Source organism: Apium graveolens, chromosome 7, assembly GCF_009905375.1.
Source record: "Apium graveolens cultivar Ventura chromosome 7, ASM990537v1, whole genome shotgun sequence".
NCBI classification, from domain to species: Eukaryota; Viridiplantae; Streptophyta; class Magnoliopsida; order Apiales; family Apiaceae; genus Apium; species Apium graveolens.
This window is the reverse complement of record NC_133653.1, coordinates 171,910,392-171,935,750: the sequence shown is the minus strand read 5'-3', so window position 1 is coordinate 171,935,750 and position 25,359 is coordinate 171,910,392.

Sequence of the window (25,359 nt, the reverse complement as noted above, 5' to 3'; positions counted from 1 at the left end):
ATTAGTAACTTGTACTTAGAAATTAGCCCCGATTAAGGTCGATTAACCTCGATTAGGGCCAATTAGCAGCTTTCACCCAATAATTAACCTTGACGAAGGTTAAAGGGTGATAAATGCTTGCTTTATAGTCCCGATTAGGACCGTTTAGTGTTGAACACCATCCAAATAGCCTATACGGGGGCCTTAAGTGTGTATACTCACACTAATAAGCTGTTGTAAACGTGTAGGTCACTCCACGCTTTACGATAACATGACGATACCCATGAAGGGTCAATGCTCGTGAAGGACCGATACCCGAGAAGGGCCAAAAGTACCCCGAGTCGCGATTAGACCATTATAACTTCCACGAGAACTCGAGTAATATTTATGGAAGTTGGGGGGCAAATGATATGGATAGAAAATAAATCATAAAGACATATTGAATGTCGCATTAATTACACTTGGGCTTTCTGTCCGAAAATCCAATACAGACCTGTCTGGTCCAAGCTTCATAGCAGGTATGCTGGTCCAAAGCTTCATAACAGGCCTATGACGGCCCAAATAACCAAGGCCCATCAACAGAGTTCGTCAAAGTCCACGAACCTGAGTTATTTACGGACTAGGCCCAATACGACTAGAAGAGCAGAGACATGTGTTCCAAATGGACTCAAAGTCCTACATAGAAGGTTCTGGATCTCCTTCCTCAAAAGGACTCCTAATCATCATCTAAGTTGGTGACTTATCCACCAAGTCTCCCACCAGAAGTCTAATCCTAGACTCACCTCTATATAAAGGGCTCTACCCCTCAATCTAGAACTATATTTTTGGCTTGATTCTCTACAACATAGAGATACGTAGACATCTTGCAAGGATCGATAGTCCCGAACGCAAGAGCAGCCATTAAAGCTCGAAGCTCACCAACCCTAGCATTAAATACTAAAGTACTCAGGTTTTTATTCCACAACAATTATACTTGACAAACATGATGGTTCTGAACCTAAATAGAAGATCTTACTCTTATTTCAAAATGATCAAGTTTGAGTTCTTTCACTTGCTGATCTAACGATCATGTCAACAAAGGAACTGAAATACATTCACTATTTTCTAAGGGTTGATGATGAAATTTCAAGGGAATGGTCAAATATGATTCTTTCCAATATCAGAAAAAGGATGTTGGATAATGGTCGACATTATTTTGGATCATATATTTCTACATACATAAATTTCAAAGGGAAAGAAGTCAACATGAAGAAAGGAGGAGTTGTCATTGAAAATGTTCTTACTCAGAGGCATATAACCATGAATCCTGATGGAAAAAGAACTCGTTATGTGTCGCTACAAGAAATGATGACAGAAAGAGCTCAAAACAGAAATCTAAGAGCTGCTATCTGTCACTTATTTGATAAAACAGAGTATGAGAAGAATTTAAAGATCAAGCTAGAAGATATTCTGTTAAAAAAGATTGATGACATAGTGAAAGCTTTTATTCAGAGATACCGCAGAGTTTATCAAGAAGTATGAAAATAAAAAACTGAAACAAAGTATGCTTTATACTACATATTTTGTTTATCTGGTTTTTGGCACTAGACAATTCTATTAGAATCTATGCTTATTCTGTAAACCATAAATTTGGGGAGATTGTTGGGAGTTGGCTAAGTCGAGAATATGGATCTATCTAACAATCAGGATATGATCAACCGTTAGGATATGATTATCCGTTGAAAGCTTAATTATCATCCATTGATAATCTATTATATCATTCATTGATGTTTACATATGAATATTCATCGAAGCTATAATATATATTCATTGATCATCTTATCCGTTGATAATGACTTGAGTGACAAGTCAGAGCTGCGAGATAAATCAGAATGTGCTGATTTATAGGATCGTAGTTGATTTAGATATGTATAGAAAGTAGAAGAGTTATACTGTAACATATCTTGTAATTGATAGAGATTGATTGTAGCTGTGTAGTATATAAACACATAATAGTTTATCATAATATAAGTGATAAGTGCTTCACTCGAGTATTCGTATAACCTAGCAGCTCTTATGAATACTGTTCTTGAGAGAATTTTGTAACTCTTTATTAAAGATCAATATAAAGTGTTATTTGATTCATATGTGCTTACTTTACTTCTATAGTACATCGATTTATTTAGTAATTGTATCCAACCCCCTTAAATAATTAATTTACAGGGCAACAATTAAGTGTAAGGTAACATGATTAAAGGAATTTAATTCAAGGATTATAACAGAGGATCATTAAAGAAATATAAGATATTAAAAAAGGCTTAGGGAAACCCAAGTAATAAGATCCCGTATATAATATGTTAGGAATATGTTGTGTACTTGATGATAACTTGAAAAAAACACTTAGAATATTTTAGTTAAGTGAATTTTGTAGCTTTCAACGGTCTGTTGAAAGAGTAGCTTATGTGACAATAAGACTTGTAGCACATTTCTAAATACTTAAGTAACTTAGTGAATTAGATGTTGTAGAATGTTCAAGTCATTATTGACTACTAGATTAATATGCAAGATAGGATGGTTAATTGTAAATATTAGATGCCTTGTAATTTTGTATAAATGGAATGGATTCAAATGGTAAAAAGACAGTCTCAACGGATGATTCACAAAGTTTAAATGGATGATCAACATAAGTCTCGACGGATGATCAGTCTGAGTCTCAACGGATGATTAATCAGAGTTTCAACGGATGATCAACCAAATTTTCAACGGATGATCAGATTCAAATGAGCAGTTGATAGTGACTTGACAGTCACATGCGTTGGTTGTATGCAAATGGAATGTGGCAGCCGAATTTAGGTTTTATAGAAAAAAAGAAGCATTTCCATTTCCATGCTAAACATAAGATATTCAAAGATGCTGGAAAGAGAAGTGTAGCAGCATGTAATTAGACTAGAAATAGTTTGTCTTATTATCTTGTCTTTTTATCATGTAACTTGGTGATATATAAACCAAGGGTAGCAAGTTGAATAGTATCGAAGTTAGTAAGCAATTTACCAGAGAAATAGATGAGGCAAAATCTATAAAGAATTTCTCTATTTTATATTTTGTAACACAAAGTTCTCTACTTAATATATATCTCTTGTGGAAAAGTTCAATCTACCAGAAAGTTTTTAAATACTTGTATATAAATGCTTTGTGTTTTGATTTCTATTTTACTCTCATTCCGCCCTATGCAAAATTCAACACAATTATTTATTTGTAGAAGAACTGTTCTTAAAATTCAAAAGAAGCCATAATTCTATTCAACTCCCCATTCTGTAATTCTTGTTTGGATTTTTTGGGAATAACAATTGGTATCAGAGCAAGCTCTTGAACAACAAAGAGCTTAAACATCACAACAACTAACAAGATGAGCAGAAAATATGTTGGAGTAAAGATTCCATTTCTGGACAAAGGTAACTATCACCATTGAAAGGTGAAGATGCACCTGCATCTCCTATCTCAAGATGAAGCATATGTGGACTGCATTGAGAAAGGTCCACATGTCCATGTGAGAGCTGTTAGAGGAAATGAACCATCTATCCCAAAGCCTAGAGCAGAATAGTCTGATCCTGATATTGAACAAGTTCATAAGGATAAAAAGGCCATGAACATTTTGTTTAATGGTGTTGATGGTGACATGTTTGACAACATCATAAACTGCAAAACTGCAAAATTGCTAAAGATGTCTGGGACACAATTCAAGTTATATGTGATGGAACTGAGCAGATAAGGGAAAACAAAATACAACTCTTGATTCAGCAATATGAGCATTTCCACAGTGAAGAAAGTGAATCACTCACTGACATTTTCAGTAGATTTCAAAAATTACTGAATGCTCTAAAACTGCATGGAAGGATCTATCAAACAAAAGATTTAAACCTCAAATTCCTTAGATCTCTGCCAAAGGAATGGAAGCCTATGACAGTCTCATTGAGAAATTCTCAAGATTACAAGGAATTCACCTGGGATAGACTATATGAGATTCTAAAGACATATGAGCTTGAAATAGAGCAAGATGAGAAGCTGGAGAAAGGAAGAAAGAAGGGAGGATCCATTGCATTAGTTGTTGAGCAAGAAAATGAGAAGGAGACAAAGGTTGAAGCTGTTGAATCTGCACCAAACATTAGAGTTTGTGAAGGCAGGGGAAAAGGGCTAGAGCTGAACATGAATATAATCTTAGTCAAGATGTCATGGATGACATGGATGACATAGATGGGCATCTTGCTTTTCTATCCAGGAGATTTGCAAAGCTCAAACTCAAGAAGAATTTTAGAGCAGCTAAGTCAAACGGAAACATGGTTGATAAGTCCAAATTTAATTATTTCAAGTGTGGCCTTGCATGTCATTTTGCTAATTAATACAGAAAGTCTGATTCTGGTAAAAAGAAGTTTGAGCCTGTTGATTATAAACATAAATACTTTGAGTTGCTCAAACAAAAGGAAAGGGCTTTCATCACTCAAGAAAATGACTGGGCTGCAGATGCATTAGAAAAGGATGGAGATACAAGCTATGTCAATTTAGCACTTATGGCCAAATCAGATGAAATAGAATTCAGTTCATCCAGCAATCAGGTAATTACTACTAACCTAGCATATTCATCTAAAGCTGAGTGTAATGATGCCATAAATGACATGTCTACTGAATTATACCATCTGCGTGTCACACTCAGGTCTCTCACTAAAGAAAACACCAATCTTAAAGAGAACAATCTATTTTTAGTGAGAGAAACAATGTGCTAGAGACTCAATATGTTGAGTTTGAAAAATTAAAGATAGAATGCAAGATTGCTAAAGATGAACTAACTGATTCCTTAAAGAAAGAGGAGATTTTAAGAAAGCAGCTTGAACGAGGACATGAAGTAATTTAGGCATGGAAATCATCTAGAGATGCCCAAATTACTAAAGTTCAAGGTATAGAATCCTTCTGTGATGAAGCCTAGAAAAAGAGCAAGGAGAAACTAGTTTCTAATTTGGTAGAAGGACTTTCTACAGATGTGGATTCAACGGATGATGAATGTCATCCATTAAAAGATCTAAAAGATCATCCGTCGAGTGAGAAAAAGCCAATTAGCAAAGCTAAATTAGCTAAGCTAAATGAGAAGTATGGATCAGTTTCTAAGAACTTTGTTCCAGGAGAAACTAGTCAAGTGAACAAGAACAAGAGAGTCAATGTAGGGCATCTGTCTATCAAGCAATTGAATGACAGATTGGAGAAAATTGAAGTAAAAGCAGAATCTAAAAAGAAAAACAAGAAAAATGGGAAGTAGGAATTAACAAATATAACAACTACACACCTGATAAATATGCACTAAGAAAAACCTGTATCAAGTGTGGTAGTGTTAATCACTTGTTTGTTAATTGCAAACTTGCTATGTCTGCTCCCATGTCTGCACCACCTTCATTTCCCAACATGCCTATAATTCCTGTAAATGTTATGCCTGCACATAATTTGAATGCACAGTTTGCTAATATGCCATTTGCTCAAAATCCTTAGTATGCTGCATTGAGTATGACACAAATGCCGTTTAGCATGCCATACTAGAATAACATGTTTGCACAGAATATGCCTTCCATGTTAATTAGCCTGTGCATGATAATTCTGTAATGATGAATGGTTTTAAGGACTCTACTCAATTGACTAAGGATGAACTTCAAATGCCTAAGTCAAATGAGGACATGCCTAAGAAACCTAAGAAAAAGGCTAACAAAACAAGACCCAAGGAAAGTTGGGTACCAAAATCAACTTAATTTGATTTTATTGTGTGCAGGGAAACAGAAAGAATAATTGGTATTTGGATAGTGGGTGCTCAAGGCACATGACTGGAGATTCTACCCTACTCACTGAGTTCAAGGAAAGAGCTGGCCCAAGTATCACCTTTGGAGATGACAGCACGGGTTATACTGTGGGATATGGCTTGATTTCAAAGGATAATGTTATCATTGAAGAAGTTGCCCTGGTGGATGGAGTCAAGCACAATTTGTTGAGTATCAGCCAGCTTTGTGATAATGGCAACTCAGTAACATTTAATTCTGAAGCTTGTGTTGTGACTAACAAGAGAAGCAACAAAGTGGTTCTCACTGGAGTGAGAAAAGGGAATGTGTACCTAGCTGATTTCAACTCATCAAATGCAGAATCTGTCACTTGTCTATTTAGCAAGGCAAGTCAAGATGAACGTTGGCTATGGCACAAGAATCTGTCCCACCTTAACTTCAAGACTATGAATAAGCTAGTCAGGAAAGATTTGGTAAGAGGTATTCCTCAAGTGGAATTCTCAAAGGATGGACTGTGTGATGCATGTCAGAAAAGAAACCAAATCAAGGCATCATTCAGAAAGAAGCTTGATTCAACAATTGAAGAACCTTTACAATTATTGCACACGGATTTATTTGGACAAGTCAATATATTGTCCATCTCAAGGAAAAGATTATGCCTAGTAATTGTGGATGATTTCTCAAAGTTCTCTTGGACATTTTTCTAAAATCCAAAGATGAAGATAGTGAAATCATCATCAATCACATAAGGTAAGTCAACAATCATCCTAATTTCAAAGTAAGAAGAATCAGGCGTGATAATGAAACTGAGTTCAAGAATTCTGTGATGAGATCATTTTGTGAAGAGAATGGGATCATGCATGAATTCTCAGCAGCAAGAACCCCACAAAAAAATGGTGCGGTGGAAAGGAAAAATAAATCTCTTATTGAAGCTGCAAGGATAATGCTAGAAGAATCAAAGTTACCAACATATTTTTGGGCTGAAGCTGTAAACACTGCATGCTATACTCAGAATATTTCTTTGGTTAATCAAGCAAAATGCATGACACACTACCAATTGTTCAAGAATAAGAAGCCAACACTGAACTTTCTTCATGTCTTTGGCTGTAAATGCTATATCTTAAGGAATCAAACTGATCAGCATGGGAAGTTTGATGCCAAAACAGATGAAGGCATTTTTGTTGGATATGCAGTTGGAAAAGCATATAGAGTCTACAATCTCAGAACCAACATTGTTATGGAATCTGTACATGTTGTGTTTGATGATAAAAAGATTGAACGACTACAAGATGGAGATTTTCATGAAAGCCTCAAATTTGAAAGTGATCAAGAATAAATATCTAAGGCAAATGAAGAAAATCTACAACCAATAAAGCACACAACTCAACATCCGTCGAAAGACCAAGTGCATCATCCGTTGGAAGACAATCTGCATCATCCGTCGAAAGGCAAAACTCAATATCCGTTGAACCATCAATAGAAATTGAGGGCCAATACAGATCACAATCAGAAAGGACCCCAACTACAAGTCAAAGATCTACAAACTCAGGGGGAGTTTCTTCTAATCAAAACTCTATCACACATCAAGACAATAATGAGGCCTCTTCATCTAGAGCTAATCTACCTCAATGGAAAAAATGGACTAGAGATCAACCATTTGAACTGATCATTGGTGATGCATCTTCAAGAGTGCAAACAAAGGAAAACAACTCAAGAGGAATGTCTATATAGCAGTTTCTATCCCAGGAAGAGCCTAAAAAGGTAGAGGAAGCTCTGTTAGATCCTTATTGGATTTTAGCTATGCAGGAGGAGCTAAACTAACTTGAAAGGAATAAAGTATGGAAGCTGGTACCCAAGCCTAAAGGAAAGAATCCTATTAATACTAAGTGGGTATTCAGAAATAAGATGGATGAAAATGGCATAGTAGTCAGGAACAAAGCTAGATTGGTTGCTAAAGGCTACTGTCAACAAGAAAGAGTTGATTTTGATGAAACCTTTGCTCCTGTTGCAAGACTTGAAGCCATTAGAATCTTCTTAGCCTATGCAGCTCATGCCAATTTCAAGGTCTATCAAATGGATGTCAAAAATGCTTTTCTAAATGGAGACTTGGAGGAGGAAGTCTATGTCAGTCAGCCTCCTGGTTTTGAAGGCCCAAATTTTCCATAATATGTCTATTATCTCTTGAAAGCACTTTATGGATTGAAGCAAGCACCTAGAGCCTGGTATGATACTTTGTCAAAGTTTCTCTTAGAAAATCACTTCACAAGAGATACTGTTGACAAAACTCTATTTTTTAGAAATGTTAATGGCTCTAGTATACTTGTTCAAATTTATATAGATGATATTATATTTGGTTCTACAGATGAAAAACTTTGTAAAAAGTTTGCCAAACTAATGCAAAGTAAATATGAAATGAGCATGATAGGAGAACTAACTTACTTTCTTGGTTTACAAGTTAAAAAAGTTAGTGATGGAATATTCATTAGTCAAACCAAATATATTTATGATCTTTTGAAAAAGTTTGACTTAATGGATTGCACATCTGCAAAAACTCCCATGGCCACTGCAACTAAACTTGAATTAAATACTACTGAAAAGTCTGTGGATATTTCAAGTTATAGAGGCATGGTTGGCTCACTTTTATATTTCACATCCAGTAGGCCAGATATAATTTTTGCTACATGTCTTTGTGCTAGATTTCAGGCTGATCGTAGAGAATCTCATTTAATAGCTATTAAGAGAATTTTCAGATATCTCAAAGGAACACCAAAACTTGGCATTTGGTATCCTAGAGATAATGGCTTTGATCTAACTGGTTATTCAGATGCTGATTATGCAGGTTGTAGAATTGATAGAAAGAGTAAAACATGAACCTATCAATTTCTAGGCAATAAGCTAGTATCCTGGTTCAATAAAAAGCAAAACTCGGTTTCTACTTCTATAGCTGAAGCTGAATATATTGCAGCTAGTAGTTGTTGTGCTCAGATTTTATGGATGAAAAATCAACTGTTGGACTATGGTCTACAGGTGAATAGGATTCCTATATTTTGTGACAACACAAGTGCCATTGCAATTATTGAAAATCCAGTACAGCATTCAAGGACCAAGCACATTGACATCAACTACCACTTCATTAGAGAGCATGTTAACAATGGTACTGTGGAACTTCATTTTATTCCAAGTGAGAAGCAGCTTCAGACATTTGTACCAAGCTACTTGATTAATCCACCTTCACTAGGTTGGTAAGTGAGTTAGGTATGCTTAATTAATCTTAATCCATATTGATGTCTAAGCAAATTGAAATGCAACCTAAGTAAAAGTTGGTATTTCCTGTCAAAGATGAAATTTTAGCTAAGTCAAAATTTATATCTCGATGGATGTTCATTATCTGTTGAAAATGAACATCCGTTGAATTTTTATTATCCGTATAAATATCAATTATCACTCTGGTTACTTTTATCATTATCCGTCGAATTGCACTCAATCAGCCGTTAATTTTGAGCATCATCCGTCGAATTTACTTACAGCCTGTATGTATATCTCAACGGATAATCTTAGAATTTTGACAGTTTTTTTTAAACGGCTATTTTGGGCTAATTTGATTGGTTACTTTATTTACTTTTTAATTTTTGACAGTTTAGTTCTGAGTAAGTATAAAAGTTAATTTCATTTCTATTTTTCACTTTTATCATTCTCAAGCAATTTCTCTAACCCAAAGCAAATACTCTCTTTCTGCAACTAACTCCAATCACAGAAATGACACCCGTAGTCAAAATCATGTCCTCAACTGGGTTTATTTATGAAAAGAACAACTTTGTGGCTCTGGTGAACAAGCAAATTCCGGCTTCTGAAGATTATCACAAGATGATGAACTTCATACTGAACTGCAAACTGAGTTATGCCATGCTTGAATGTCCAACCATCTATTATGAAGTTATCGAGGAAACTTGGACTAGAACAGTGTTCGACTCCAAGGATAAAATTATTACCTTCACTCTCAAAGGTAATGAACACTGTATTAACTGTGATGCTATTGAGAAATGCGTCAAATTGCCTGAAAATAACACACTTGCCTCACACACAGACACTGATGTGAGTAATATGCTAGTTTCTATGAGCTATGCTCTTGATGCCACTAAAGTAGGTGATTTTAGGAGATTGGGTCTTAGAAAAGAATGGAGTTTTCTAGTGTGACTCATTTATCAAAGTGTTTTCTAGAAAAATTAGCAATTTTGATGTTGTATCTTACTCACTTGTTCACATGCTTTACATGCTTCTTAGTAATAAGTACTTCAAATTTAACACTTCTATTATGTATGAGTTATGGAGTAAATTAGGAGATATTAAGAAGAGGTCTAAGAATATTTATTATGCTAGATTCTTCATGATGATAGCTAATTTTGTGTCTGAGAATCTCTCAATTGAGAACCCAACAAACAAGTTAGCTTGTTGGGTCCAAGAGAGAAGAGTTATTGTTGATCTACAAAGGACAAATCACCACAAGGATGTTCCCCTTGTATGCATGTCAATCATGAAACAGCCTCAGATAAGTGAGGTAAATGTTTCCATCCCTACTACTTCTCAACCTATCACTTCTTTTCAATCAACTGTGGGAATGGCATCTGTGATTGTGACCAAACAGATGCCTACCCAAGCCACAAAACTAAAAATCTCCAAATCCAAATCAAAGAAAGCCCCCTCTAGTTTCTCCCAAAAGAAACTAGTTGTAAAATCCACACAAAGCCAATAGGGGAGTGTGAAGGGAAGTGAGGCTGGTGAGGGACATGGTGAACATCAAAGAAGCCCTAATAATAAGAATGGAGATGTGAGTGCATCCCATCCTAGCCACACTACAGTTTCCCAACAAACTGTAGTGCTTAATAAGGATATTATCTCATTGTTAGTTGCATCCTCCCAAAAGGATGTAACTATTGAACAAAGCTCACAGCCAAGAGCACAGGCCAAAAGGGTTAGGGACACAAGCTCACCCAAACTTATGTCAGAAAGAAGAAATCAAAAACCATTGGGGATACATAGGGTGCACACACTATGCCTACTGCAGTCAAAGACTCAGTACATGCACCTTCTAAAAGTCAGATTGATGTGGCTCCAACAAATGTGGAGTCAAAGCCAAAATCCTTAACTATAGAAGCACCTAACACACCAAACTCACCCACAAATTCTCTGGATGTTGATATGATTCATACATCAATTCCTGATTCTCAATCTTTGACTCTCATGGAGAAGCCAAAACCTCAAGTAAGTGAGCATCATCTTTTAGATGATTTGTTGGCTCACTTGCCATTTCTTTCTGAGTCTACTAAAAATACTGTGCTAAAATCTCAAATCAATCTCCACAGATTCTATAGTAGTCTCCACTCCAAACTCTATCATTTCCACTATCTCGACGGATATTTTTCATCTGTCTACTAGTGATTGTATCTCGACGGATGTGCCTAACAGTAGTCATCCGTTGAAACTTTCAACTATTATTTCGACGGATGTTTCTCATCCTTGAATATCACTGCACCACTCCAAATTTCAACTTCAGTCACAAGTGCATATGATCTAGTGTTTGTACAGTCACTCCTAGGATTGAGGGAAGGGAGTGAGCAGAGTGAGAGGCTGAGTTGCTCTCAGGCAAAATGAGAGGAAATGAGTGAAACTATGTAAGCTATTTCTTTCAGCTTGGAAAAAGTCAGTGAGTGGAGTCCCACCTTAGTAGGTGAAGGTGAGGGTGTGAGGGTGGGAAGCCCAGGCGAGCCCTTGATGCAAAAATATAGAGAAAATGAGAGAAAAGCAGGTACAGGAGAAATAAGGATGGAGACCATTTCTAGTGAGTCAATGAATGTCAGTGATGCAGAAAAAGAGAGACTGTTTCAGCAAGAATATCAAGTTGTGATAGATTCTATCTCTTTAGATGCTGAGACATTTACTCATCCTATTCCAGCATATCAAATTCTGTCTGGACAAGGCAATGAGGAGGCTGAGAAGATACTCAACTTGGTGCACACTACTGCTTCTATGCAAAGGGCTAAAGATGCCATCACAGCCATGCCACCCACAGCTGGTGATGATGTTGATTATGAAACTGGTGGTTCTGAGGATATTTTTGGGGATGAAGATGATGATGAAAGAGAGTTCATGGATATAGGGGAGAAGCAGGCCCTTGCTCAAGATCAAACATGCCATCTTGGGTGTTTTCCCAAATATATGATAAGAACCATTTCAAATCCACTATGTCTCACATCATTCAATGAACTCAGATAGCTCTTCAAACTACTACAAATGCCAACACCAAGAGACTTCTACAAGCACACCAAAACTCTCTCCAACCACATCAAATTCAATCTCTCAAACAAAATCTTGATGTCACTGAGTTGAAGATAGAAATTGATCAAGTCAAGAAGGATGATACTGAGAGTCTGGATGCTAAGTTTCCCAACACAACCATGCTTGACATCAACAGACAACTTAGGAAAAATTATGATCTAGCCAGCAAGGTGGACTCCTTGGATAAAAGACTCAAACCTCTGGAAACCTCAATTACTCAAATCCATCTACATCAAGCCCAAAAAACTCAGCTACTTTAAAAACTAGTGGCTGCACAAACTTCAACCTCCACTCAACTTGATGCTAACAAAAAGGGGGAGAAAGACTCTATCATTCCAATTAGCCAGGGGGAGTCAACAAGTGAGGGGGAGAAAGTGCTAAACATATAAGTTAGCAAGGTGATTGTTCCAGCAATTGCTTTTACTAAGCCACCAGCCTTGGATAGCATTGATCTGATCAAGATAGAAGCTGCTGAGTTAGAATGAAATAAAAAATCTAAAAAGCTTGATGTTGCAGTAGTTGAGCAAGAACTGGATGCAAAATGGAAGAAGCTTGATGAAAATATCAAGAAGAAATTTGGTCCAATTGAGAAGCAAGACAAGGTTTTTCTCACTTCTGTAAATTGAGACAAATTTCAGTCAATGAAATGAGCCTAGGGAACATGAAAAGGGGTCAACCCTCATCAATCAAGTCTCCAAAGGCTAGTGTGATCTTACAACCAAAAAGAAATTATTTAAAGAACTCAGACAAAAATCCACTGGACCTATCATATGAAACTCCTAGGCCAGATGAAAAGAAGATGCTTGCAAATTCTATTTCCTTATCCAAAGATCCAAGAGACACACTGTCAAAGAACAGAATCGCTAAGATCTACACGAATGGTAAACTAATCTGTGTAGTGGCTGGACATCCACAGTTTGCAGAGTCTAAGAAAGAAGAAAAGATGAGGCTTAAACAACAACAAAAGCAAGCTGCTTTAGAAGCCAAGAACCTAGCTAAGAAGCCTACAACTACAGAAGTTACATTTCCTGCTGTGACAACTGAAAATCTGGATGAAGAAAAGAAGGAAGAACCAAAGCAGCCAAAAAGGAAGTTTAGATACAAGATCCATGCAAAGAGGAAGATAGATTTCAATGATGATAAGGAAGACTACATGCCTGTCAAATCTACAACTTCAAGTCAACCAACCATACCTACAATGAAGGAGGCTGAATTCAAGGTTGATCCCAAAATCACCTTTCACGGTGAACCTATTGTTCCCAATGATGAACCTATAGATTGGGACAACTTGTCTCTTCCTGATTTAAACCTTCCAATCTTTGCCAAATAAAGGAAGACAAATGAAAGAATAGTCAAAACAGTCAAGCCTTTCAAGCTAAAATCCAAGCAAGTGGCCAAACCCAAGCCTAATGTCAACAAGGGAGATTAACTCTACATATGTGACATCAAAGAATTTTCAGAAATAAATCTCTATCTGGATGATCTAGAAGAAGTCAGATCTATTGATGCATACAAGCACCTTCCAAAGAGATTAGTCTTCAGGTACAAGGGTGGTAAAGAGTTTACATGGCCACTTCACAGAATTCTCAATGAAGGTTATTCCACTCTAGTAAACATCTTCTCTGCAATCAAGAAAATTTTTGGATTCAATATAGTTACCAAGAAAATGGTACTAAACAAGATTGAGGAGATAAGGAATAACTGGAGAGGATCAAATGCACTCCCAAGAGTCTTGATAATTCCTTTCAGTGGAAATAGGGTGCATTTGAGGCCATACTAGATTATAGAGTTCAAGGATGAAAAATACATTAGAAGATTCTTTAGATTGGAAGACCAACTAAAAATTGCATGAAACTCTCAAGGAGATGCAAGAAATGCTGTATCTAACAAATGAGGATGAATCAGAATTTTTTAGACAACTCCAATATCAGATTGAAGAGAATGATGTGAAGCTGGGAAAGAAGTCAAGGCCATCAAGGAAATGATCTAAATTTGCCCAGTATAGAGGAGCACCTTGAAAATGATCTGTAAGACACTCTACAAATCTTTCTTTGTGAAATTTTTCAATAAACTGCAACACTTGTAAATTTTAATCTACTTTATCTCAGTCTGTATTCATAGAGTGTTTTGTTATCATCAAGTTTCTTTCAATTTATGGCTACAATTCCACTAGACATAAATTAGGAGAGATTGTTAGGAATATGTTGTGTAATTGATGATAACTTGAAAAAAACACTTAGTAGATTTTAGTAAGTGAATTTTGTAGCTTTCAACGGATCATCATTTCAACATCCGTTGAAAGAGTAGCTTATGTAACAATAAGACTAGTAGCACATTTCTACATACTTAATTAACTTAGTGAACTAGATGTTGTAGAATGTTCAAGTCATGGTTGACTACTAGATTGATATGCAAGATAGGATGGTTAATTGTAAATATTAGATGCCTTGTAATCTTGTATAAATGAAATGGAGTCAAATGGCAAGAAGACAGTCTCAACGGATGATTCACAAAGTTTCAACGGATGATCAACATAAGTTTCGACGGATGATCAATCTGAGTCTCAACGGATGATTAATCAGAGTTTCAACAGATGATCAACCAAAGTTTTAATGGATGATCAGATTCAAAAGAGCAGTTGATAGTGACTTGACAGTCACATGCGTTGGTTGTATGCAAATAGAATATGACAGCCTAATTCAGGTTTTAGAGAACACAATAAGCATTTTCATTTCCATGCTAAACAGAAGATATTCAAATATGTTGGAAAGTGAAGTGTAGCAGCATGTAATTAGACTAGAAATAGTTTTTCTTATTATCTTGTCTTTTTATCATGTAACTTGGTGATATATAAACCAAGGGTAGCAAGTTGAATAGTATCGAAGTTAGTAAGCAATTTACTAGAGAAATAGATAAGGCAAAATCTGTAAATAATTTCTCTATTTTTGTTTTCAACTTGTAAGCAGCTGTGTACATTTTGTAACACAGAGTTCTTTACTTAATATATATCTCTGGTGGAAAAGTTCAATCCATCAGAAAGTTTTTAAATACTTGTATTTAAATTCTTTATGTTTTGATTTCTATTTTACTCTCATTCCAAAGTATTTCAAAATTAAACACAGTTATTTATTTATAGAAGAACTATTCTTGAAATTCAAAAGAAGCCAAAATTCCATTCAACCCCCCGTTCTGTAATTCTTGTTTGGATTGTTTGGGAATAACATAATCCCTCTAATGATCAACGAGAACGAGAGTTAAGTGAACCGTAAAACAAATAAACGGTCAAGGAATAAGCTTGTACAAAAAGAAAGAGAGATTAAGCAAGTGGATTAGAATCCTGGTGACATCATCAATCCATAGGAATTGGACAAGTGGCTAGCTAGTGATGTAAGTAAGATGATGTATTCAAATGAGGAAAATATTTGTTCAAGATTGATTCTCATCCAAGTGTTTTAAACACCTAAATTCACTAGGTTAATTAACAACCAAGTAAGTTAGTTCATTTATCAAGGCAAGCACCCAATCACATATTTCATCTTCTCCCCCATTTCCTCATCAAAACGTTCGGCCCCTTTTCTTCTTAAAATTTGGAAGTCCAAGCTCCACCGCTTACTAATTATTAAAGTATTTATCCTACTTTCTTCATGGTTAGTTACATACATTTTAGGAATTTTAGCTTCAAATTCCATTCCTAGATATTTTTAATAATTCATCCAAGGAGATGATGAATGCTGATTTCAAGAAACTAATGTTTATTTCTTCATTTTGATTGTAAGATCAAGGTTGTTTAAGAGTAGATCAAGGCTCCCTTAGGCATTTCAAGGCCCTTGCATTGTTTAAAAGCTCCCGTGAAGATATAACTCTTCGAGCTCTTAGTATTAAGTTGATTAGTTTGAGTTGCTATGATGTTTGGATGATGGATTAAGTGTAGTAGTTGATTAAGCATGTTTAGAGCTTTGTTTGATAAGTGTTTATATGATTTTGGAAGTTAAGAATGATACTTGTTGTTATTGGTGGTTCTTGGATTTTTTTAACTTAGATTTATGGTAAAATATTGGTTGTTGATTGATGTTGTATAGTGGATGTATTGTGTATGGATTATGATTGGATTGGTGTAGATTAGTGGTGTTGAAAAGTTGGAAATCGTTAGGTTATAGCAGTTGCAATGCTCGATTTTCTTTAAACTATTTTGTGCTTAACTTTTAGACCCGAACACCCACTACAAGAACTAACCACTTTCATTTTTAGATAGGTTATGTTTTAAGCTTTATTTTGATATGTCGATCGCTTTAATCCGATTTACGGTTTAGGAGAAATGACCGTTTTAAGTAACGGCGTTTCGCGAGCAAACTCCTACCCCTCGAGTAACTTTGAGACCATGTTTAAGGCCTCTAAAAGACTTATCGAAACACGAAACAATTATGTAAAGATGCTTAGGAAGCAGTTAGTAAGGTTCTCGCAAAGTATTTTCCTTAAAATATTTAACGGTCAATTTTATTAAAATGGTGGAGGGTACGTGAGCGTCTACGTAAACCTTTAAGTGCGAAAGCGAGCGTTAGGGTATGCATGAGTAAAGTCTAGTTTCTTAAGCGACCGAGGATTAATTCTGGATTATGTTGTTGTTTATATGTTACTGGTCCCACCCTATGTTCATTACTACCCCAAGACACTGAGGCAAGTTTTCTACCCGTATTACTGTTGTTGTGATGATATATACATATATATGCATGTATGTTTTGGGAAGCATGTTGATACGATATATATATGTATGCATTTTTTGAAATCTTGATATTTAATTGTCAAATAAAATTGCTTTAAAGTAGAGCTTAAGAACTGCATAATACATATGCTAGTATTTAGAGATATTTTGCGCGTCCCCTTAGAGTAGGGCATACAAGTTGATCATTGTACCTAAACCGGGAGGCGATGTTTCTGAGTATATTATATATAGTTTTCAAAATTATTAATCGAATAATACTTATTCGATAGTTTTAAATTATAAGTGAATATTATTTTATGAGTATTCATTTAAGATTTTTATTGCGATCAAAGATTATTTTGATTATTCGAACATAGATTCTACTTATGAAACTTTTTTTATTTATTAAATGAATATTAGTTTTGAATATTCATTCGAAGACTTATGACTTTGCTTATTTTATTAAATAATATTCTTTATTTTCTTAAAGAATAATGTTTCAATATTCATCTAATAATTTTAAAAATGATTGATATTATTTAAATCATCCTTACTTTAAATATTTTCAAAGATTATTTTCAAACTTTATCAAAACCATTTTCAAAACAATAAAGAGGACCTCAAACCCCGTTTTTAAGTTTAAATCGTCCTTATGAAGGGGATTTAAATATTCCCTAAAAATAGGGGATCATGCTCAGTGTTGTATTCTTATATTCGCAACGAATTTGCTGTATTGATAAAGAAGTTTTTGATTACGTACCCAACATTCGGGAAGTAATTCCTTGGAACAAGTTTAATCCATTAACAGACATCACCTGGGAAATATTGGTGAATTTTTCTCTCCAACTAGATATGGCTTCTTGGTGGAGCCGTATCAACAAGTTTTACTTGAGGGAAAGGGAGACGAGCTTTACGTTTCAGAGTCATGGAGTTCATCCGAACTAGAAGTAGCGTAAGTGGCCGAGTAGAGCCAGCCCAACCATATTTTATTGGCCCAAATGGCCGGAAGTTCCGCGGAGATGGTCCATTCTTAGGAGTCCAGCGCTCGGTCGATAAAGAAATCTGACTGTTCTCCTCTACATGTAGAAAATTGTGGGTTTGTACTACTGCGACTGATCAACATAAGTTGTCTTCCTGGCGCGACAAACTATCGTAATGAGTTCACCATCTAGTCTGGATATCTCTGTAACACTACCCAAAGCACTTCGATAGAAATGCTACGGGTGGGTAACTGATGAGTGTTGGTAGGGTCGAGCTTTCAAAATGATGTCTTCATCAAATAAAGTATCTCGTAACTTCATTTATAAGATAGACTTTCAAAAACTGGTGATACATTCAACAATAGCAGTTTTAAAGAGTTTGTGGATACTATATATGATTATATTGAAGTATCTCGTAACTTCATCTTTTAAAACATATATATAGTAAATATTGCATTATGAAGATTTTCAGAAAAACATTAAGGCAAGGTTAGATATATGAGATCACCTTGTGATGATATTTTCATACAGTTTATTTAATGGAACTCTGTGTATGTTATGCATCACATGTGATTTCCAAGATTATAAGAAAGTATATATTGAGATTTTTGCGATTTGTCGCATTAAGATATTGAACATGGGTCATAATGGTACAACCAATACTTTCCGAAATACTATGAGAATGCTCATATTGTTAATCAGTTATATGTTTTAGTGGGTTGTGTTGCTCACCCTTTGCTTCATTCATTCATCACACAACAACAGCTAGACAATATGAACATGATCAAGCTCCCAATTCGCGAACATATAGGAAACATTCCTCAGTTTCCTGCAGGCGTTGGTGTCACTATAGCTGAGGTAGGATCTACCGATAGGCTAGGCTTTCAACTTTTGGTGTACCAGACTTATGTATAATTATGAATCGTTATAATGTCAAGAAATATGTGACTTAATTCAGAAATCATTTTGTGGCATAATAACTTATAATTTGTGGGTCTTAATGACTTGTACTCTTTTCGGTTTCATCTTTGGGACTATAACTTCTGGTGTGTATGTATAATATGGGGTCACAGTATGCAATAATTAGTGGATTGATTCAAGAGTAAGTATTGTTAAGGGAAATGGAACTCATGACAACCCAGATCCCTGATCCCGAATTTTGGGGTGTTACAGAAATGGTATCAGAGCTAAGCGTTATAAACCTCAGAGATGATGCATCGTTAAAAATAATAAATTCATTAAGATGATAAGAACTGTGACGCCCTCCAAACCCGGGGTCTAGATTTGGGGGTCACTCGCCAATAAACCAAAATAAAATAATCACAGCGGAATAATATAATAAATACGATCCCTTTTACCTACACTGGATCGATCATAGGTTATAGTATGGAACAGGCACTAATACAAATCAAATGTTATTACAAACCATAGTCTAATTAGTTTTACAACTTATTCAAATTTTATTACAAACCTCTAGACTAATTAAGCGTCCCAAACTGTCTACCTAGAAACTCACTAACTATTTACAAGCACATAACCTCTGGTCAGGCCTGGAACTTAAGCTTGCCCTGGCCTAGCTGAAAGAATCAAGATAAGAAACAAGTATGAGCGAAAGAAATGCTCAGCAAGTAGTAAATAGCTTATGATTTGGAATAACAACAATATATCTGATGAACAAAACCAACTACAATAACTGAACAGTATCAAAACTGATATAAATTTGATAATAAACAATATTTACAATATATTATGTTTTGGGATTGGAATCCTCGAACGACGGTGTGTTGCCGCCGGTGATCATCCGCGGAGCAACACCGGTATGCCGAAGCATATCCAACTAAACAAAGGTACCCAAGGCACATATTGGCCTAGCAAGGTGTTATATCCTGTATAACACATAGCTCACATTGGACCGCCGCCACGGCCTCTTACGCAACCATCCATCCCATAAAAAAAACAATTTTCCGTCAAATGAGTCGAATCAAATGACATCCTTAACCACATAACTCCCCATTTCTCATGGTCCGGAGTTTTATCAACAACCAATGGCGAAATAACCAGAACAATTAGTTATTCGCTAATCTCAATTCAAAACTTTACTGTATAGAGTAATTCATAGCGAAACATAAAACGTTTAACTATTCTGAACTTAGAATAGTATGGATATTGAAAGAATAAAGTCCAGAGTCAATATCAATTGAATGATAAATACAAATATAGGTACTTGCATAATATGATTAGAAATGAACGTCACTTGAATGATAAGTGAAGTTAGGGGTACTTGCCTGGTATGCTCAATAACCTCTTACTTTAACTCTGCTTCTAACTGCTGGCTACTATCTTCGTCTAACACTTGACTGCACTCCTTGCTACTCGATTTGTGATTTCTGGGCAGAAACTGATGATTGATTCAGAAAGAAGATTTCGAGAGCTTCGTTTTGATATGCTGCACGCCCGAATCGGAGTTCGATAACGCCTTCGTTCGTGTGTTTGATTCTCGGGAACGTATCGGTTTCTCGGGTTTTTCTCTGTATTTATGGTATTTTAACTGGTTGCCAATGAATAAATGGAATAAACGAAATATTAAATAGGCTATTTATATTTATGAAATATTGGATTGTTCTGGATCGTTTTGGATCGTTAAATTAGTTGCTTAGCCGCTAAGTAACTGTAAAAACGATACAATTCAATACCAGAATTGGATAATTATCAAAACTGGGCTTTTTTATAAAACACCATATACGAAAATAACGTAAAAATATCCCATCTTTTAAGAATACGGGTTTTGTTAATCACCGAAATGATTATCGTATTGAAAATATTGCGTCGGGCCGTACACGGGTCAAACTGTAATCCGGATCGAAAAAGTCAAAACACGGAAAATGTCCGGAATTACCAGATTATGTTAGGAAGGAGTTTTCGGAAGAGTTTCGGGTTGTAAAAACGCAAAAACGGTTGAAGTTGGAAGATTCCCGGCTTTATAAAATAATTTTTATAATTATTCTGAAAATAATTAATAATTCATAAATCATTATAAAATCATATAACACTCCAAAAATTACCAGAAAAATACCACAATTATCTATATTTTACTCTGGACATATAAAAATTCAAAAATTCAAATAATGTCACATATAAACATTCAGATATCAATTCTACTTTTCAGATAATTTACCAAAGTTCACATAAAATCACATAAACAATTCCAAATAATAATAATAATATTTGAAAATATATTGGATATTACAATCTACCCCCCTTAACAGGATTCTGTCCTCAGAATCAGCCTAGGAAAATAAATAAGGATACTTGGATCGCATTTCGCTTTCCAATTCCCAAGTCGACTCTTCAACCTTGGGATTCCTCCACAAGACTCGCACTAAAGATACAGACTTATTCCTAAGTACTCTTTCTTTCTTATCTAAAATCTGCACTGGTTGCTCTACAAAAGATAAATCTGGCTAGATCTCGATTGGTTCATATTCTATCACATGGTTCGAATCAGGCAAATAACGCTTCAACATTGACACATGGAACACATTGTGAATATGTTGCATGTGAGGTGGTAACGCTAATTCGTACGCAACTTTTCCCACACGCCTCAAAATCTCAAAAGGGCCAACATAACGTGGACTTAGCTTTCCTTTCTTTCCAAATCTTGATAAACTCTCCCAAGGAGAAACCTTCAATAACACTGCTTCTCCAATTCCAAATTCCATATCTTTTCTGGTAGGATCAACATATTTACATTGACGATCTTAAGCTGCTATTAATCTTTTCTGAATGAGTTCTATTTTCTCCTTCGTCTGCTGGATCAATTCTGGACCTAAAATCTTTCTCTCACCAACTTCTTCCCAACATATTGGAGATCTGCATCTTCTCCCATACAAGGCTTAGTAAGGCGGCATTCCAATGCTGGCATGATAACTGTTGTTGTAGGAAAATTCAACTAATGGCAAATGTTCGTCCCAACTTCCTTCAAAATCTAGCGCACATACCCTTAACATATCTTCAATAGTCTGAATCATCCTTTCACTTTGACCATCCATCTGCGGATGATACGCGGTACTCATATTCAGCTTTGTTCCGAGACAATCTTGAAAACTTCTCCAAAATCTTGAATTAAATCGAGGATCTCTATCTGAAACTATGGATACTGGAACTCCATGTCGTGTCACAATTTCCTTAAGATATAATCGAACCAATTTATCCATTGAGAATCTTTCGTTGATAGGAAGAAAATGCACTGACTTCGTTAATCTGTCGATAATAATCCAAATAGCATCATGATTTGCCCTGGTTCTTGGTAATCCAACTACGAAATCCATCGCGATATGTTCCCACTTCCATTTTGGAATGTCCAACGGTTTTATCAGTCCATTGGGCCTTTAATGTTCCGCTTTAACTCGCTGGCAAGTATAACATTTACTTACCCATTCTGCAATTTCCTTCTTCATGCTTGGCCATCAATAGTTTTCTCTTAAATCTCGGTACATCTTCGTACTTCCGGGATGAATAGAATATTTGGAGTTGTGAGCGTTTCGAAGAATTTCATCTTTCAGCTCGGCTACGTTGGGTATCCATATTCTGGAAGAAAATCTTAATATCCCTTTATAATCCTTTTGACTCCCTATCTCTTCTCCTGTCAAACTGTCTCGTTCATGGCTCATTACTTCCTCCTGACATCTTCTTATCTTCTTCAATAATTCTGGTTGAAAAGACATTGCACACAATACCTCTGTAAACAAACTGGGGATACTAACCTCTATTTCTAGCTTCTCAAATTCCTTGATCAACTCCTCTGATGAAGTTATCATATTTAACCTTTCTTTTCTGCTCAGAGCGTTGGCCACCACATTTGCTTTACCTGGATGATAGTTAATAGTACAGTCGTAATCCTTGATTAGTTCTAACCATCTTCGTTGTCTCATGTTTAATTCCTTCTGGGTAAAAATATATTTCAAACTCTTGTGGTCCGTGTAGATCTCGCACTTTTCCCCATAAAGATAATGCCTCCAAATCTTCAATGCAAACACTATAGCTGCCAATTCAAGATCATGAGTTGGATACTTTTCTTCATGTGGTTTCAACTGTCTTGAAGCATAGGCTATCACCTTGTCATGCTGCATCAAAACACATCCCAATCCTTTATATGACGCGTCACTATAAATCACAAAATTTCCTTGATCATCTGGCAAAACTAATACTGGAGAAGATACTAATCTATTCTTTAATTCCTGGAAACTCTCCTCGCACTTCTCGTCCCATTCAAACTTCTGATTCTTTCTGGTGAGCTTTGTCAACGGCGTAGCTAACTTCGCAAAATCTTGCACAAATCTTCTATAGTAACCTGCCAATCCCATGAAACTTCTTACTTCCGTTGGTGTTTTTGGCCTCTCCCAGTTGATTATGGCTTCAATCTTTGCTGGATCCACTTCCACTCCTTTATTGCTAATCACGTGCCCAAGAAATCGTACTTCTTTTAACCAAAATTCACACTTAGAAAACTTTGCGTACAATTTCTCCTGTCGCAGTATCTCCAAAACTATTCTTAAGTGCTCTGCATGTTCCTCTTCTGCTTTAGAATAGATCAGAATATCATCTATGAACACGATCATGAATTTATCCAAATACTTCTTAAATACTCGATTCATCAGATCCATGAAAGCTGCTGGTGTGTTGGTTAATCCAAATGCCATCACCAGAAACTCATAATGCCCATATCTAGTTCTGAACGCGGTATTCAGAATGTCTTCAGGCTTGATCTTCAGTTGATGATATCCGGATCTTAAATCAATTTTAGAAAACCACACAGCGCCTCGTAATTGGTCAAACAAATCATCGATCCTTGGTAACGGGTACTTGTTCTTAATGGTCAGCTTATTTAGTTCTCGATAGTCGATACACAGTCGCATACTCCCGTCCTTTTTCTTGACAAACAGTACTGGTGCGCCCCATGGGGATACACTGGGTCTTATAACTCCTTTCTCCAAAAGATCTTGCAGCTGAGTTTCCAATTCTTTCATCTCCACTAGTGCCATCCGGTACGGAGCTTTAGAAACTGGTTCTGTTCCGGGTGCTAGATCAATTGCAAACTCAATTTATCTGTCGGGAGGTAATCCTGGTAGATCTTCTGGAAAGACATCTGAAAATTCGTTGACAACTGGAATCGCTTCTAGTGCTGGAACTTCTTTGTTGATGTCTACCACATGAGCCAAATACGCTTCGCAATTCTGGCGCAATAACTTCTTCACTTGAGCGATCGTTAAGAACTTCTTCTCTTGCCTATTTCCTCGAAATATTACCTTATTCTTACTATCCAAGGTCTGAAGTCTCACTTTCCTATTCTTACAATCAATCTGAGCATTATTTTCTCACAACCAATCCATTCCTAAAATAACATCAAATTCTCCTAACTTAAAAGGTATCAAGTTGGCATAAAAATGATGTCCTCCTATTTCAATATCACACTCGGGCATACTCGGTCGATAAAAACTTGGTCCTTATTAGCTAACTCTATCATCAATGCTTGTTCTAACAACTTAACTTCGCAATGCAGTTTATCGACAAAACTTTGGGAAACAAATGATCTTGTAGCTCCAGAATCAAATAAAACTTTAACATCTATGGAGTTGACTGGAAGCGTACCTGCCACCACGTCTGAACTCTGAACAGCATCCTTCATAGTCATATTGAATGTCCTAGCCTTTGGCTGGTCCTTTGCTGGTGGTCCTTCAATCCTTGGCACATTAGCAGTTGGTTCAGTTGTCTGGCAGTCCCTGGCAATATGCCCCATCTTTCCACATTTAAAGCACACTATTCCTAATTTCTGAGCTGTAGTCTGACTTCGACACTCATTAGCATAGTGTCCCTTCTGATTGCACTTATAACACAACACATTAGCCTTATAAATCCCAAAATGCCTTCTACCACAAAATTTGCACTCTGACGCAGGTGGACGATTGGGTCTCTGCTGATTTGAATTCTGAAAACGGTTCCCATTTCCTGGCTGTGGTTTCTTAAATCCCACACTCTTATTGTCCTGAAACTCTGGCCTTTTATTGAAACGACCCTGGAAGTTACCTTGTTGCTAGCCTCCCCCTGAGGTTTCTATTTTCCTTTTCTTCCCATCCTTCCCTTTTTGATACATATCACTCTTACTTTCAATCACCATTGCTTTCTGCACCACTGCCATATATGAAGTCAATTCAAACATGGCCACCCTATTCTGAATCCAAAATCTCAATCCCTGTTCAAACCTTCTTGCTTTCTTTTCATCCGTATCAACCTGGTCTGGCACGAACCTCGCTAATTCAGTAAACTTAGCTTCGTACTCAGCTACAGTAAGATCTCCCTGGGTCAAGTTCAAGAATTGGATCTCCATTTGATTCTTCATATACCTCGGGAAATACTTCTCCAGAAACAGCTCTGTGAATCTCTCCCAAGTTATAAACTCACCTTCTTCCAATGCTCGCGCGGGATCCCACCAATAGTTCGCCTCACCCTTCAGAAAGTAACTTGCAAACTTGGTCTTCTGCTCAGCTCCTGCTCTGACCAATTCAAAAGCCTTTTCCATTTC